This window comes from Bubalus bubalis, chromosome 7, assembly GCF_019923935.1.
Source record: "Bubalus bubalis isolate 160015118507 breed Murrah chromosome 7, NDDB_SH_1, whole genome shotgun sequence".
Lineage (NCBI taxonomy): Eukaryota > Metazoa > Chordata > Mammalia > Artiodactyla > Bovidae > Bubalus > Bubalus bubalis.
This window is the reverse complement of record NC_059163.1, coordinates 86,823,979-86,842,131: the sequence shown is the minus strand read 5'-3', so window position 1 is coordinate 86,842,131 and position 18,153 is coordinate 86,823,979. Positions and strand designations below refer to the sequence as shown.

Sequence of the window (18,153 nt, the reverse complement as noted above, 5' to 3'; positions counted from 1 at the left end):
AACTATGGACAGAGGTTCATGACATTGTACAGGAGACAGGGATCATGACCATCTCCATGGAAAAGAAATGCAAAAAAGCAAAATGGCTGTCTGAGGAGGCCTTACAAATACTGTGACAAGAGGAGAAGTGAAAAGCAAAGGAGGAAAGGAAAGATATACCCATTTGAATGCAGAGTTCCAAAGAATAGCAAGGAGAGATAAGAAAGCCTTCCTCAGTGATCAATGCAAAGAAATAGAGGAAAACAATAGAATGAGAAAGACTAGAGATCTCTTCAAGAAAATTAGAGATACCAAGGGAACATTTCATGCAAAGATGGGCTCGATAAAGGACAGAAATGGTGAATAGCTTACTAAAGCTTTTTTCTCATGTGTTTACCAACGTTGACAATGACAGAGCTTTAAAGTTTTAAAGTATTGATAACAAAGTAGGTTGAAAAATAAAACAAAGTTTTAGTCCAAAATCTATAAAGATAAACTCTGATAATCATCAAATAATATATATTTCAGAATAAACTAGATGAGACGTGTGGCATCCTTATAAAGAAAAGTATATATTTATATTAGAAGATGAAAAAAATAGAATATACGGTTTTGACTAAACTTTCTTCTAAATGAAGGCTCAAATATTGTGAAGATAGTTAAAAGCCTGTAATCTGGAGCCATTCTGCCCATTTGCTAGCTAGTAAGTTACTTAACCTCTCTTTGCCTCATTTTTTCACATTTTTAAAATGGTAATTATAATAGTGCCTATTGAATATTGTGGCTTATTACTTAGCTGTTGCCAAATAATACTGCTTAACAAACCACTCCAAAACTCAATGGTTAAAAGCAACAATAATTTACTCTTATAATCTGTGCATCAATTGGGCCATCTTTGCTCTAAGTGTTTCCTGGCCCTCCTGGTTCAGTGGGATAGAAACATGTTCTTCTTATGGCAATGAGTGGAGCACAAGGGACCAAGCTAAGTTGGGCAAGCATATTTCTATACTCAGCTTATCTCTTTTCATCCTACTCACCAATGCAAATCTTATGACAAAGTCCAGAGTCAAGGGGTAGGAAATACATCCTTCCCAGAATTCAGTTCACTTCAGTTCAGTTGCTCAGTCATGTCCAACTCTTTGCAACCCCATGAATTGCAGCATGCCAGGCCTCCCTGTCCATCACCAACTCTCGGAGTTCACCAAAACTCATGTCCATCGAGTTGGTGATGCCATCCAGCCATTTCATCCTCTGTCGTCCCCTTCTCCTCCTGTTTTCTGGATGTTGAGCTTTAAGACAACTTTTTCACTCTCCTCTTTCACTTTCATCAAGAGGCTTTTTATTTCCTCTTCATTTTCTGCCATAAGGGTGGTGTCATCTGCATATCTGAGGTTATTGATATTTCTTCTGGCAATCTTGATTCCAGCTCGTGCTTCTTCCAGCCCAGCATTTCTCATGATGTACTCTGCATAGAAGTTAAATAAGCAGGGTGACAATATACAGCCTTGATGTACTCCTTTTCCTATTTGGAACCAGTCTGTTGTTCCATGTCCAGTTCTAACTGTTGCTTCCTGAACCGCATATAAGTTTCTCAAGAGGCAGGTCAGGTGGTCTGGTATTCCCATCTCTTTCAAAATTTTCCACAGTTTATTGTGATCCACACAGTCAAAGGCTTTGGCATAGTCAATAAAGCAAAAATAGATGGTTTTCTGCAACTCTCTTGCTTTTTCGATGATCCAGCAGATGTTGGCAATCTGACCTCTGGTTCCTCTGCCTTTTCTAAAACCAGCTTGAACATCTGGCAGTTCACAGTTCACGTATCGCTGAAGCCTGGCTTGGAGAATTTTGAGTATTACTTTGCCAGCGTGTGAGATGAGTGCATTTGTGCGGTAGTATGAACATTCTTTGGCATTGCCTTTCTTTGGGATTGGAAAAAAACTGACCTTTTCCAGTCCTGTGGCCAACTGCTGAGTTTTCCAAATTTGCTGGCATATTGAGTGCAGAACTTTCACAGCATTAGGCCATGACAAAGCTGTGGATGATATAGTAAGAGTTGAAGAAATAGGGCCAATAATTAAATAGATCAAAGTTATTCTGAGAATTAGATGAGTTAATATTTGAAAAGCACATAGAACAATGTGACAATTGTAAGCATTTTTAATATTTGTTTTAATTTTCTTTTATTATGATAATTATTCCTAAATTATAACTTATTTCTAAATTTAATGTCATTCAATCAAAACCTCAACATGAGGTAATCTCAAAAAGAAGAGCAATGGGAAGACCCAGCCTAACCAGATAATAGAACATATTATTATATAATAATAATTAAATGCTGATTAATGAAAGCAAGGAGAGGCCAAAAATGGATACATATATGAAATAAACTTTTCAAAATGGAAGAAAGGATTAAAAATAGAGAGATAAACATACTTGGATAATTATGTAACCATAGCAAAAAAAAAAAAAAAAGAATAATTAGCACACACCAAGGCAAAAACACATCAAGTTGAAGTTGGAGAGCTGAACAATTTAAATGAAAGAAACTCCAGCAGAAAATTTAATTGACTATACATCAGATATATGGGGAAACTATTCTATTTTCCGTATTTAATTGATACAGAAATTACAGTGGTAAATGATTGATTATGAAATACTTTTAACAGAGTATTAAATCAGAAGTTTTAATAGAGGTGCCAAGATTCAAGCTGTGATTTTCCAAAGAGGTATGCCAGAACAAGATACCAGTTCTCAAAGGAGATTATTAAAAACCAGTTTGGCAACTCTGAAAATTTTTACCCATGCCAAGGCAATAAAGGGTCAGGGTGTATGGAGATTGAAGAGGATTTGTGAAGACATATTTTCATAAAGTAGTTGGCGTGCCCCGAAAACACCTAACCTGCCTACGTGGTTCTAAGGCGAGACATACTGACTCTGAGGTTCTGTGGTCTGCTATTTAGATGTTGCTTCAGAAAGCATCAGGACTGGCTGTCAATGAATAGCATAGGAAGAGAAAACTCGGGCCAGTTCTCCCAGAGATTGTGTGGGCAAAGGATGCTTGAGAGTTCCCTGTGGGCTACCTGTGAAAAGAAGCAGGCCTGGAATTATCTGTCATGTTCAGAAAGGTCTCCTGCAGGCTCAGGCAGACCTCCATAAAGAGAATCAAACGGTAGCTGTCCATTCTGAGAGGGTGCCTCTTTAGAACAGACCTCTTTAGAATAGATGCCTGTTCCCATGTCAAGAGAAATGCAGAGAAGACACTGCAGAGAGTCCATATGAGGAAAATCACCCTGAACACCTGTTAGGCCTAGATGCAGCACAGGGTTCATTCTAGAACTTACCTGACTCCCTTCTCTGTTCTCCCTCCCTGCACACTGATCCTAGAGGAGCAGAATTTGAAGTTAACAAGCTAGGGAGGGAGAAGTGGAAATACTAGGCAGGGAACACAGAACTGGAAAATACTCTCGGTTTCCAGACTGAAGTAATACTGATCTGGGGAAGGGACAAAAGATTTGTTATATGATGAAGTTCAGAGTTTTCCTAATTATATATGATTGAGCATCCTAATTCTGAATTAAGATTGGCTTTTGTGATATATTGGCTTCCCAGGGGGCTCATATGGCAAAGCATCTGCCTGCAATGCTGGAGACCTGGGTTCCATCCCTGGGTTGGGAAAATCCCCTGCAGAAGGAAATGGCAACCCACTCCAGTACCTTTGCCTGGAAAATCCCATGGACAGAGGAGTCTGGTAGGCTACAGTCCATGGGGTTGCAAAGAGTTGGACACGCCTGAGCAAATTCACTCACTTTTGTGATATACAGTGACCACAAGATTATTTGTTATTCGGGAGTGAGGAAATCTGTGTTCAAGAGACATCAGGCTCATAGAATTTAAAGAAACACTTAGAAATAAAAACAAAGTCATAAGAACTTTGTTATGCTTGTTCAATGTAACATGTATAAATTTTAACTGTATGAAAATTAGTTACTAAAGCTAAACCTTGAAATGAAGATAAATTGGTAAAATATTTCTCATATGATAGCAAGAAATGGGGCTTCCCAGGCTGCTCATGTGGTAAAGAATCTGCCTGCCAATGCAGCCTTGAGCCTTAGAAGACACAGGTTTGATCCCTGGGTTGAAAAGATCCCCTGGGGAAGGAAATGGCAACTCACTGCAGTATTCTTGCCAGGATAATCCCATGGACAGAGGATCCTGGTGGGCTACAGTCCATGGGGTTGCAAAGAGTCAGACATGACTGAAGTGACTGAGCATGATAGTAAGAAAAGAGATCATATGCCTTTCATATAAAGAGTTAATTTGAATTTATAAGAAAATATCTTGACCACCAATAATAAGTATGTAAGAATTTGGGCAAACAATTAATGCAAGTAGAAATTGATCAAAAGAATATAAAATTAATTATCTTTTTGTAATGAGGGGAATATAAAGTAAAGCAAACTATCATACATTTTCATACCTATTAAATTAGTAAAAAGAATCACATATGATATGTAATATTAGTTAAGATTGGAGTGGAATAGGTACTCTGCTGAGAGAATTGGTTTGATATATCCCTAAAAAACAGTATGACAATAGATACTGCAATACTGTATCACAAGCCATACAAATATCACAACCCCTTAGATCAGTAATAGTATTCTTTGGCATTTATCTTAAGAAAATAATTCAGTAGAATAAAAAAGGTTTATCGATGAAAGAGTCAGTAAGTAAGTGTTAAGTCACTCAGTCGTGCCCGACTCTTTGTCACCCAATGGACTGCAGCCCACCAGGCTCCTCTGTCCTTAGTCCATGAGATTTTCTGGGCAAGGATACTGGAGTGGGTTGCCATTTCCTCTAGGGGGTCTTCCCACCCAGGGATCGAACCCGGGTTTCCTGCACTGCAGGCAGATTCTTTACCGACTGAGCTACAAGGGAAGCCCACTTTCCTTGTGATGAAAGAGTCATATGACCACTATTTATAGTACAAGGGATGCAGAGAGAAGGGAAGCCTCAGAGTTCTGAATCAGATGGGGTTTCACGGTCAAATTCTTCCGTCTTTTTGTGATTAAGGGCAATTCACTTAACTTTTCTGAGCTTCAGTGATATCAAGTAAAAATTAAGAGTAAGAAGAATTCTAGCCCTAAAATGATATCCTTTGTTTCATTTTTATATTGCTTTTCTCTCTCCTTAACAAACATATAGGATTTCAAGGCCTTCATCTGTTAGAACCAGCTAAATTGATGAAGTCAAAAAGATTTCGAAACAGAAGCTGAAGAGTAGAATTTGTCTTTTCAAAGAGTACTACATCATCTTCTCACAGTGAATTTATATATAGTTATTCGTTGTAGGTTTTCATATCTTATGTCATTAAAATATATCCTCAACATTTGTAAATATGTTACTTCTTTCCTTACTTGAAAAATGGATTCCTTACTTGAAGACTAGATTCAAGTTCTAGGTCTGCTATCCACCATGGCGCAATCTCTCAATTTTTTCAGCTGTCAAGAAAGAAAAGAATACCTCCCATCTACTTGCACATGGCTTCCCAGGTGGCTCAATGGTAAAGAGTCTGCCTGCCCATGCAGGAGACATGGATTGGAAAGGTCCCCTGGAGGAGGAAATAGAAACCTGCTACAGTATTTTGCCTGAGAAGTCCCGTGGACAGAGGAGCCTGGCAAGCTACAGTCCATAGAGTCACAAAAGAGTCAGAAACGACAGAACTACTGAGCACTCACACATCTACTTGTACAGTGTGGTTCTAAAAACAAAATTGAGATGATAAAACATAAAAGTGTTTTAAAAGCTTCAAGCACCATATAGGTCCTTCATCTCGCCCCAGTTTTCTTTACTTTTCTGACTTCAGAAAAACCCTTGGCCTCTGGAGACTCCTGAGAAAATGAATGGCTCAGTATTCAGCTGATAAGAGTGGGTGGAACTCTAAGCCTAAGCGAGTGGTTGTGGAACAATCTGGTTAACTTTCCATGTAAAAGTAAGAGTAGTTATGGATACTAAGAAATCCACAACCAGCCAAGATCAACCCATAGTATCAACCCGTAGTGAAAGATCATTACAAAATCATAGCCTTCTAGCATAAGGTAAACATCTTGGCTAGGCCCACCCCTAACATTACATAGCTGGTCTCAAGACTGAAACTGGATACCTATGTGTCATATCTGAATATTCAATACTTATGTCATGCTGTGCTGTGTGCTCAGTTCAGTTCAGTTCAGTCGCTCAGTGGTATCCGACTGTTTGTGACCCTATGAATCACAGCACGCCAGGCCTCCCTGTCCATCACCAACTCCCGGAGTTCACTCAAACTCACATCCATCGAGTTAGTGATGCCATCCAGCCATCTCATCCTCTGTTGTCCCCTTCTCCTCCTGCCCCCAATCCCTCCCAGCATCAGAGTCTTTTCCAATGAGTCAACTCTTCACATGAGGTGGCCAAAGTATTGGAGTTTCAGCCTCAGCATGAGTCCTTCCAATGAACACCCAGGACTGGTCTCCTTTAGGATGGACTGGTTGGATCTTCTTGCAGTCCAAGGGACTCTCAAGAGTCTTCTCCAACACCACAGTTCAAAAGCACCAATTCTTCAGCGCTCAGCTTTCTTCACAGTCCAACTCTCACATCCATACATGACCACAGGAAAAACCATAGCCTTGACTTGACTAGACATTACTTTGTTGGCAAAGTAATGTCTCTGCTTTTGAATATGCTATCTAGGTTGGTCATAACTTTCCTTCCAAGGAGTAAGCGTCTTTTAATTTCATGGCTGCAATCACCATCTCCAGTGATTTTGGAGCCCCCCAAAATAAAGTCTGACACTGTTTCCACTGTTTCCCCATCTATTTCCCATGAAGTGATGGGACTGGATGCCATGATCTTAGTTTTCTGAATGTTGAGCTTGACCAACTTTTTCACTCTCCTCTTTCACTTTCATCAAGAGGCTCTTTAGTTCCTTTTCACTTTCTGCCATAAGGGTGGTGTCATCTGCATATATGACGTTATTGATATTTCTCCTGGCAATCTTGATTCCAGCTTGTGCTTCTTCCAGCCCAGCGTTTCTCATGCTGTACTCTGCATATAAGTTAAATAAGCAGGGTGACAATATACAGCCTTGACGTACTCCTTTTCCTATTTGGAACCAGTCTGTTGTTCTGTGTCCAGTTCTAGCTGTGTGCTCAGTTGTGTCCAGCTCTTTGCGATCCCATGGACTGTAGCCCACCAGGCTCCTCTGTGGGATTCTCCAGGCAAGAATACTGGAGTGGGTTGCCATTTCCTTCTCCATATGTCATGCTAATAGACTGTTAAATAAAATAGCTTCTACTCTCCTCTATACAATGAATTCCTTTGGTTTGATATCTCTGACTTCTTCAGTTTAGCTGGTGTCTACTTAGCAGCAGCAGCAGCAGCAGCAACTTGTTTGTGCCCTAGAAATCCTGCATTCTCTTATTATAGGAAGAACAAGAGAATGTACCTGGGAAACAGAGATATCAATTGACTCCTTTATTTTTGGACCATGCCACATGGCATGTAGGATCTTAGTTCCCCAACCAGGTATGGAACCCCTTCCCTCTGCATTCAAGCACAATGTCTTAACCACTGGGCCACCAGGGAAGTCCCAAAGATATCACTTGAGAGCTGGCATATATATTTACCTTCAGAATGATCTGGAAGCCTATTTAGAATTCCTGAACTTGTCAGAGTTCCTTGTCATAAGTTGGTGGTTCAGGAGGCCCCAAGTCCATGTTCATGCCTTTCTCTTTCTGTCCCAGCTCCCGCACCAGAAGGCCTTAGATACTTGGTGTGCAGACCCTCCAGACCACACAGGACCAAACTGTATCCTGCTAAATTGTCTTATTCCGACCTTGATCCAGGGAGCATACTCTTGTTGTGCTGCCCACCCTCAGGATAACAGATCTGTAGCAGGATCTTTGCATAGAATTTTGTGGTCCTGTATATTCCACATGTGATTTAAAGAGGGTATATGGACTCTGAGTAGATTTCCTGACTTCTGGGAAGGAACAGAACTGAAAGAGAGCCAGAGAGCAGGTCCTTTATAGGGTGGGACCTGGAGTGGGTGCCCCTCTTGGTAGGTCTACAGTACTGTTTCTGGCTTTTTAATTTATCAGCCTCTTCAACTGCCCAATCTCTTTCCTGCCTCCATGATAACCACCCTTAGGCTTAGTTTCACTTTGGGTCCCCTAAACCCTCAAAATGGCAAGTCTTTGCTCATGCCCTACTTCTACTCTTATTCCTGCCAAATATATTTTTGTTATAATTATTTCAGTGGATGATCATTTCCTTTCTTAACATGTGTGACCAGGCTCCTCTACTATGTATTCCTTCACTTTGTTCACATATTCTCAATCAATTTTTAATGTGCTTGTTTTACATCTTTGTTTTGTCCTTCCTCCTGCCTTGCCATTCCTTCAACTATTCCCTGTCGAGGGTCCGCTATTGCTCAGTCATTGGAAATACATACAACAGGGCATAAGACACATATTATCCATTCTTTCATGGACATTGCAGTTTACTGGGAGAATTGATAATGGGTAATTAGTTACAATTGTGATGAGTGCTTTGAAGATGATATCTATAGTCCTATGAGAGTCTAAAACAGGGGCCTAATCTACATGGGAGGGTTTCCCAGGTGGAGCAGTGGTAAAGAATCTGCCTGCCAATGCAGGGATGCAAGAGATGGGGGTTTGATACCTAGATTGGGAAGATTCCCTGGAGTAGGAAATGGCAGTTCACTCCAGTATTCTTGCCTGGAAAATCCCATAGACAGAGTCTATCAGGCTACAGTCCATGGGGTTGCAAAGAGTCAGACACAAGTGAGAGTGAATGTGCCCTCGTGTGCACACATGCATGCACGCGCATACACACACACTGTATATGGGAGCAATCATATCCCAACTGAGGTAAATTCAGCACTATTTTATTTACTTTGGTTTCCATGCTGTTTAGTATTATCTGATTTTATGCTATTCAGTCTCAGCAGGGATTTTTCTTGCTGTTTAGTAATTCTTTTAATGATTTTGAAGCTCCTCTTCCATACCTTTCTGAAGTCTAACATGTAATCACTGTAAAGTAGGCTCTGATGTAATTGTCATCTACATGTGATAAGCTCATGCCAGAAGGATACAGCCAAATTTAATAGTGAAAACATGACAGATGTAGGTTTCCCCTTCATTTTAGAGCCTAGACACTCTCAGCTTCTATCTATGTCTGCATGAAATATCTCCTAAGAATCATCATATCTATTTGCCTTGAGTGATTTCTCACTGCTTGACCTTTTATTACTATTTGAACTACAAGGAATTAGAAAGCAGTTACCTTCACTAGCAAATGCAGCCTGTTTGGCTACTGAAACTATAATAATAAATTCAAAAAATAAACTAGTATTTTTGAGTTTTTGATAATTTTCTGGTAGTTTTGGTTAGTGTAAATAACACATAAATTGCTAATCTGCTCACATTTGGATGAAATAATACAGCAGAGCTAGGGTTTCAGAGCTAGGGAACCTAGCATGATGAGACTGTATCTTGAATCTATATTAATATTACTGGCATCATAAAATCAAGATGTGCTGTTTAGTTTCAGGTTTATCTCTGAAACTTCTTCTAAAACTGTATCAACTATGGATGCGAGCAAAGAAAAGGAGGACTGAAGGTAGATCCCTGGAGTTTCTAAGTGCTATGATCTGAATGTATCTCCCCAAAATGCATTTGTTGAAATCCTAACCTCTCAAAGGTGATGGTATTAGTAGGTGGGGCTTTTGGCAGGTGCTTAAGTCATGAGGGTGGAAACTTCATGGGGAGCAATGGCTTATAAAAGAGATTCCAGAGAGATCCCTGTTTCCACCATGCAAGGACACAGCAAGAGGCACTGGATAGTAAAAAATGGAATATTTCCTGTCACATCAGTAAACAGAGGATGCCACAATCATCAGCAGTTGTGACCACCATGGATGGTGAGTTGGTGAGTCCTAAGGGAATTCAGAGATGAAATTAAAAGATGCTTACTCCTTGGAAGGAAAGTTATGACCAACCTAGATAGCATATTCAAAAGCAGAGACATTACTTTGCCAACAAAGGTCCGTCTAGTCAAGGCTATGGTTTTTCTAGTGGTCTGTATGGATGTGAGAATTGGACTGTGAAGAAGGCTGAGCACCGAAGAATTGATGCTTTTGAACTGTGGTGTTGGAGAAGACTCTTGAGAGTCCCTAGGACTGCAAGGAGATCCAACCAGTCCATCCTAAAGGAGATCCATCCTGAGTGTTCATTGGAAGGATTGATGCTGAAGCTGAAACTCCAGTACTTTGGCCACCTCATGCGAAGAGTTGACTCATTGGAAAAGACTCTGATGCTGGGAGGGATTGGGGGCAGGAGGAGAAGGGGACAACAGAGGATGAGATGGCTGGATGGCATCACTAACTCGATGGACATGAGTTTGGGTAAACTCCGGGAGTTGGTGATCGACAGGGAGGCCTGGCATGCTGTGATTCATGGGGTCGCAAACAGTTGGACACGACTGAGCGACTGAACTGAACTGAAGGGAATTCAGGAAAGAAACAATATCTGCCATCTAGCAGCCATCAGACTGCAGTCACTCGCTCTGGTGAGTCCTGGGGAAACTCAGGATGTGACAAACACAGGATACTGGACCCAGAGAGCTGAGGTGCATATTGAAGGAATGCTTACTGTGAACCCAAACACTCGCATCTTCCCACACATAGAAAAGTGCTGAATTCCTTAACTTGGGATATCTGGTTTTCTCTAATCAATAATAATCTTTTGATGTTCAGACTACCTGCCCTTTGTTGCAAAACTTCTATATAAACTGGCTCCTCCCCTTGACTCCTGGTAGCAGTTCTTTCAGGGTTACTTAAGATGCTGTCTCCCAGACTTGAAGTCCTAAAAATTCCCACTGAATAAAATATAACTCTCAACATTTAGACAACGCATATTTTTTAAGTCCTTGATAGGAACCAAGAAGAAGGTCTTCACGAGAACACAACTATGCTGGCACTTCGATCTTGAATTCCTAGCCTCCAAAATTGTGAGAAATGAAGCTACCCAGTCTGTGGTATTTTGCTATAGCAGCCCAAATGGACTAAGACTCTAAGCAATGAAAAGAAGTGCCCATTTTTGTTCCACATATAATTTAAAACATCAGGATCCTATATCATCTTAAGAAAATCCAACTTAGTACTGATTTTTTCCATAATAATAACTTTAATGCCTTTTTGAAATTTCCAATATCAAAAATTTCACCTTCCCCCTAATATTTGTGATATATTGGCTTCTATTTTTAGGCTCAGCCTTTTGTGCAAACTGGTCATAAATTCTTCCTATCTCTCTGTATGCTGCTCTTTGCAAAGGTCCTCCCATGAGGAGAAGGAATCACTATTCCCGTCCATGAATCTGGGCTTGACCATGTGACTTGCTATGTTCAAAGGGGCCCAAGTACAATTAATATAAATGGAGGTTTAAAAAGGGCTTGTACTTGGGGACTTGTCTGTTCTGTTTCCATTTTTCAGAAGCTTGAGAAACCAGAACTAGACTACTGGAGGATAGGAAACTACATGAGCAGAGATTAGTTGTCTGTCCTTCCAGAAATGAAGCCCACTAGGCCTAACTCAGAGAAGGGAATGGCACCCCACTCCAGAACTCTTGCCTGGAAAATCCCATGGATGCAGGCGTCTGGTAGGCTGCAGACCATGGGGTCACTAAGAGTCGGACATGACTGAGCAACTTCACTTTCACTTTTCACTTTCATGCATTGGAGAAGGAAATGGCAACCCACTCCAGTGTTCTTGCCTGGAGAATCCCAGGGACAGGGAAGCCTGGTGGGCTGCTGTCTATGGGGTCGCACAGAGTTGGACACGACTGAAGCGACTTAGCAGCAGCAGCAGGCCTAACTAGTTATGAAGGAGGTCATCCAAGATCATTAGCCCCAGCCCACCTTCTGGGGCTTCTCTGGTGTCTCAGACGGTAAAGAATCTGCCTACAATGCAGGAGACCCAGATTTAGTCCCGTGTTGGAAGATCCCCTGGAGAAGGGAATGGCAACCCACTCCAGTATTCCTACCTGAAGAATCCCATGGACAGAGGAGACTGGCAGGCTACAGTTCATAGGGTCACAAAGAGTCCGACACACCTGAGTGACCATAGGGATCTGTCAAGCTTGCACAGACAAGAAGAACTGCCCAGCTTACTCAAGAAATCATGAGCAAATAAAGTGACTATTATTTTAAGCTACTCAGTTTGGGTGTTGCTTGCTATACAGCAATATCACGTTGCCAAACCACCCTGCAGTAAATTTGGCTCTGCCTGTACCCAGGCCACGATTCAAGGCCTGACAACAAAGGGTCAGGATTGAAGCATGCTTTTCCTAAAAAAGAAGCATGCTGAGCTGAGAACGGAAAGACCAACAAGGACTGAATCCAGGTACCAAGGTGAGGAGAAAAACTAGTTGAATGGCTTCTTAGAAAGGAGATGCAAAACTAGAGGGCAACAGGCACCTGGGAATAAAAGTCATGAATCTCATGGACATAGTAGAAAGTCTATTCTGACCTTAAATTTTGTCACATAGTAAGCCTTTTGTGAAAGAAGTTCCTTCAATATTATACATACAGAGTTTCAACATATTTCTGGCAGTATTTGTGGAAAAGAAGTAAATTCAATGAATATTTTTCCATTAGGATATTTCAAGATGGATAATTTCTGAGTTTCTCCGCGATTGTGGGTCTCCTAAGGAGCATGTTTATCGCGAGACTGTCTCAGCCGCTCCTAAGAATCTGCGGCTGTGCCGCTTTTCTTATTTCCTCCCATGAAGGAGCTAGCTATTCAGCTAGTTTTCAGGTTTCTGACAGAGGCCTTGCTCCATATGTAGTTGCAGACTTGGTGTGTCGGTGGGAGGAACGATGCCTCCCTGGACCTTCTGCAGCCTGGTGCCGCCTGTGCGGTGTTGGCCGCGGCGGAGGCTTCGTGACGGAGCGCATGCCTTTTGGTCCCATACAGGCTCAGCCAAGCCCCAGCTGACGTGCATGTATGTGACATGGGAAGATCCCACCCAGACTCATGGACCCTGGAAACAGCTGGTAACTATAACTTTGTATTTGCTTCACAGACAAGTAAAGCGAGGCTTTGAGTTGTTAGTTGACTTCTCAAGGTCACATAGCAGATCCGAGACACAATTGGCAATGAAAAGCGAGGGGTCTCTCTTGTCTCTGCTTTCAAGTTTTCCTTTTTTCATGACATCATGCTCCCTATTATTATTTTTAAAAGTAGAGGCCTTCCTTCTTTTTTATAAATTAAATACTGGAAGATTTTAATTTAGAAAAAGTTAAAAAAGCATAGCCCTCTGTAAAAATATTAATGAAATCAGTTCTTATATTCAGTTATTCAGAAGGAATTTAATTTTCAGAAAGTGGAAAATAAGTGGAATTGGTAATGACTATGCTATAATATTTAGATGGAATATAATATAATGCTTAGCCCCCCACTGCCCCCTCTCCAGTCTCCTAGGAAGCATTTGATTCTTAAGTTGCTGGGTCAGCTGTAGCAATACTAACAACGTTGTTTGGTGATACTAAAATACATGCAAATGTTTTACATTATTCTTAATCCAAAATAGTGGACACATTTTACTGATAAGTCTTTTTAAATATCTTTTAAAATTGCATTCCATATTTTAGAATGTTTTTCAGATTTCCATATGAAAATAATACTTCGGGAAAGGCATTTCATTGCTTTACATATTATAGCAATTGATGTAATTTCCTTTGATACCAAAGATTCAGCTAATAAAAATAAGGTTTTATAGGTCATGTTTTCCCTTGTGGGTATTTTCTGTTTACTTGCCACAATAAATTAAAAAAAATAGATTTTCTGCAGACATTTCTCTTAGCATATTGAGAATTCTGAGCTATAAGGTCTGCTTATGAACTACAGTCTGATTCTAGTTTATAAAAAAATCCACCTTAAAAACTTTTGGAAATAGAATGTATTCTGTCTCTTTTAGTTTAATACTGCATGGAAACTAGTTTTGTAGCATTCATAAATTTCTTTGGGTGTGAATGAATTTAAGGAGTCGACACTTCCTTTTTAATATGTTAATAGTTTGAGCAAAAACTTACATGTAAATATACATTAAATCATATAATATCTTTTTTGTGAAACTATCCAATGAACTTATGTGTCTCTGAATTCAACATAGAATAATGTATAATTATAGGTGTGCTGCTGCTACTGCTGCTAAGTCGCTTCAGTCGTGTCCGACTCTGTGCGACCCCATAGATGGCAGCCCACCAGGCTCCTCCGTCCCTGGGATTCTCCAGGCAAGAACACTGGAGTAGGTTGCCATTTCCTTCTCCAATGCGTGAAAGTGAAAAGTGAAAGTGAAGTCGCTCAATCGTGTCTGACCCTCAGCAACCCCATGGACTGCAGCCTTCCAGGCTCCTCCATCCATGGGATTTTATTATGACTAGTCTAATAGGAGCTTTTCAAATTTATAATTTGATAGGTGGAAAATAATTAGGATTTGATTAAGCATTCTTTCCCTCAATGCTATAAACTTTAATGACATTTGTAGTGAGAGAATTTCTAGTTCTTATTTTGTGAAGTAGAAAAAGTCAAAATGTAAGGGAAGGAAGTAAATACTTTAAATGCTAGAAATGTTAGACTGTATAGGGAGTGGTAAGCAAGTAATGGTGTTTCAAATAATTTGAGATTAAATGGGAAAAGATTATAGCAGAATAATGGAAGGATAATTAAATATTTAGAGAAAATAAAAATATATAATGGCAAAAACCACTACCATATTGTAAAGTAATTAGCCTCCAACTAAAATAAATAAATTAAAAAAAAGAAAAAATATATATAAACATGGAAAGAACTGACTTTCAATAAAAAGGTATCTTTTTCCCATACTATTCTAATTTTAACATGTTGATGTCATGTCTATTAGTTGAATTTCTTAAATCAGTGTTATTTTCTGGAAGTAACTAGAGGAATCTATTATGAAAAAGTATATTTTGTGCTGTGGTTCCTGTTAAAGATCCATGTTGTTGAACTAATACATTGATTCTGAAATAACAAGCAGCTGAATGTAGTTCCACTCTTACCATATCCTGAAGTTTTATAGAGCACACGACTACAGCAGGTTTAACAAGGGGTACTTGCCTCCCACCCACTGAGACCCCACTCCAGTTAAACCATGCATGAAAATAATACACAGTGAAACATCAAAAGTACCTTGAGTGTAGAGTAATTTTGCCTGGGTGCTGCCCAGCTTATATGTTTTCCTGTGTAGAATATAAAATTTATTTTTCAAAGTTCCAGACAAGTGCACACAAGATGAGGTTTCTCCTGTGTATATTTTCATTAATCTAATATTAAAAAGTCAGTTACTTTGCACAATGATGAATTACTTGGGTTTCCTCCAATTGATTTTCTACATTCAGCAATTATATTAAAAAACAAAACAAAACAAAAAACAGATCTTTTTCTTTTGTGTTTGTCCCTCTAGGACATTAAGTGCCTTTTGTCCAGAATGCTTATTTTAGCTTATAACGATGGTGCATTTGATTGATGCCTGCCTCCCCAACCCCACTGCAGTAGTGAGTAGGTCAGGCTTTGCTAGACTTAGGGCTTAGCACAATGTCTGTTCTATAGCAATACTTAATGAATATCAGCTGAAGGAAGAGTGCTCATGGATATTGATGTTACATGGAATCAGGGTCCTTTCTACATTGTGTTTAATTATCTCAGTGAATATTAAGGTTCTAGGATCTTTGATATCGCTTCTTAACTTTGAAAAATGTCTCAGTTAACTCTACTTCTCCAACACCCCCTCCCAGCCCCAGTCCCTTGCCCCTTTGGAAGTGAGAGATTGATTGGGAAGTTATGAGGACTCCTAAAGTCCATCAAATGTCTGGCTGAAAAAAAATAGCTTTTATCTTTCATGGGTACACTGAGATAACTCATATTTATTAATTTATTCTTTTATTATTTCTTCACTTAAATATTTAAGAAGTATGCTACAACAAAAAAAGGGTTTTCCTAGTGGCTCAGTGGTAAAGAGCCACTACATTGCATCCCCCTGCAATGTAGGGGATGTGGATTTAATCCCTGGGTTGGGAAGATCCTCTGGAGGAGGATATGGCAACCCACTCCAGTATTCTTGCCTAGAGAATCCCATGGACAGAGGAGCCTGGTGGGCTACAGTCCATGGGGTCACAAAGAGTCAGACACGACTTAAGTGACTGAGCATGCATACACATATTACAGCAAACACTAGAATAAAGGGTAATGAAGTTTTAACTATGTAGCCAGGTCTGCTTTTACAGTCGATAGTATGGCAGCAGAAAGCAATGGTACATTGGCTCACAGGCCAGTTTCCTTGCTTGAGAGTCACTCACCTGAGAGGACTGTGTTACTTTTTCAGAAGGGATGAGTTGAAGAATTAATATGCAGCTTAACAGGCTGAGCAGGTGTTCTTTCCTCTTTAGGAATATGGAGCCCAAATTGAAAAATAACCATACCAACTCCACCCCTTCATCTCCTTCTGGAAGATTAAGATGAAGCTCTGTTCAAATCAGCTTAAATAGAAGGCAATGGATGTATTTGGTTTTCTAGTGCACAGTTAGCCAAACAAGTTGTTAACAGCTGTGCCCCAGGAGACAAGATTTCCATTAGGAATGCCATCGTTAACTAGGAGGATGAAAGCTGAAAGTCCATCTGGGTGACTGCTGGGAGAGTTCCTCCTTCCTGCTGAAGGTGAACACCAGCATCTTTATAAACAGATCACACGGCATGCTTGAGAAGGAGAAAGGGCTTAAGGAGTGTCTCTCCACACACTATAGAGGTCTAGAGATAGAAGAGTTGCTGGAGTTAATGGAGGAAGTGAGAATTAGAGAGAACAGAATGTGAAGATTTCAGTAATATGAAAGGAATACACATCTGGCAATAGGAGAAACAGAAAGGAAGAGGAGAAAAGGGGAAGGAAGAAAAAGAAAGGGTGAATATGAAGGAGAGGGAGAGAGAGAGAGAGAGAGAAGAAATTGACATGGGCACAAAGAAATGCCATTCTGTACCGCTGGAGACATTCTTCGAAGGGTCTCTTTTATTTATTTATTTATTTTTTTGAAGAATTCCAAAACAACAAGAAATATCCCCAACTCTGAAAGCTGCAAGGAAATCTGCTACTGGTCCTGTGAGGAAACAGCATTTATGATAGCTGGTGATACTGAATATTGTCTCTTGGGGAGGTTGGGGGCTGCTTCTTCAAGCATATCTCTAAGATATGGGAATGGTACTGCTACTGCTAAGTCGCTTCAGTCGTGTCCGACTCTGTGTGACCCCATAGATGGCAGCCCACCAGGCTCCCCCGTCCCTGGGATTCTGCAGGTAAGAATACTGGAGTGCGTTGCCATTTCCTTCTCCAATGCATGAAAGTGAAAAGTGAAAGTGAAGTTGCTCAGTCGAGTCCGACCCTCAGTGATCCCATGGACTGCAGCCTTCCAGGCTCCTCTATCCATGGGATTTTCCAGGCAAAAGTACTGGAGTGGGTGCCATTGCCTTGTCCAAGATATGGGAATAGGGCCATGGAAAAAGGGCAGGATCAGATTCAGATGTACTGAATCTTGGCTGTAGATAAGACCTTTAGTAATGTGTTTAGCTTCTTTAAATAGCCTAGTTTCTACATGAATGGGCTAATGTCCTTTATAGTTTTTTATTGTGAGGGTTATATGAAACAATCAGCATATCACAGAAGCATCAAAGTGTGATTTCCATGTTAATGTGTTATTTCTATCTTCCTAAGATTTTTCAGAGATCAAGTGGTGATACATAGTTGATGTGGGGGGTGAATGATAATCTCATGAAAAAAACATGGAGGTATATTTACAGCATACAATTTTCTTGTGTAGGAAATTCAAAAGTTTGGGTTCATAACTGAAGCTTGCATTCCTATTGACAGTTGAGTCTTTCAGACAGAGAACAAGTAAAGAGTGAAAGGTCTGTTTTGCATATGCTGTAAGTAATAGTTTTCTGATGTGCTCCTGGCTTTTAGTTAGGTGTGGGGTTAGGGATGGAGTACAACCAGAAAGATCAGCTTTCATTCAAAGGTGTGAATGCCAAGAGATGGGGATCATTGGGGTATC

At 40.2% G+C, this 18,153-nt stretch overlaps 1 long non-coding RNA gene across 3 annotated transcripts in view; it reads left to right on the top strand.

Moving 5' to 3' along the window:
* LOC112586232 overlaps window positions 1–18,153 on the top strand; it is an 89,206-nt gene that overhangs the window by 7,469 nt on the left and 63,584 nt on the right. The window contains exons 2-3 of one of the 3 annotated variants that reach the window (XR_006552404.1): window positions 13,010–13,089; window positions 14,226–14,276. The exons of the other annotated variants lie outside the window; for them this stretch is intronic. This is a non-coding gene — a long non-coding RNA (uncharacterized LOC112586232). Of the gene's footprint in view, window positions 1–13,009; window positions 13,090–14,225; window positions 14,277–18,153 lie in introns of those variants that run through there. 3 annotated transcript variants of the gene reach the window in all.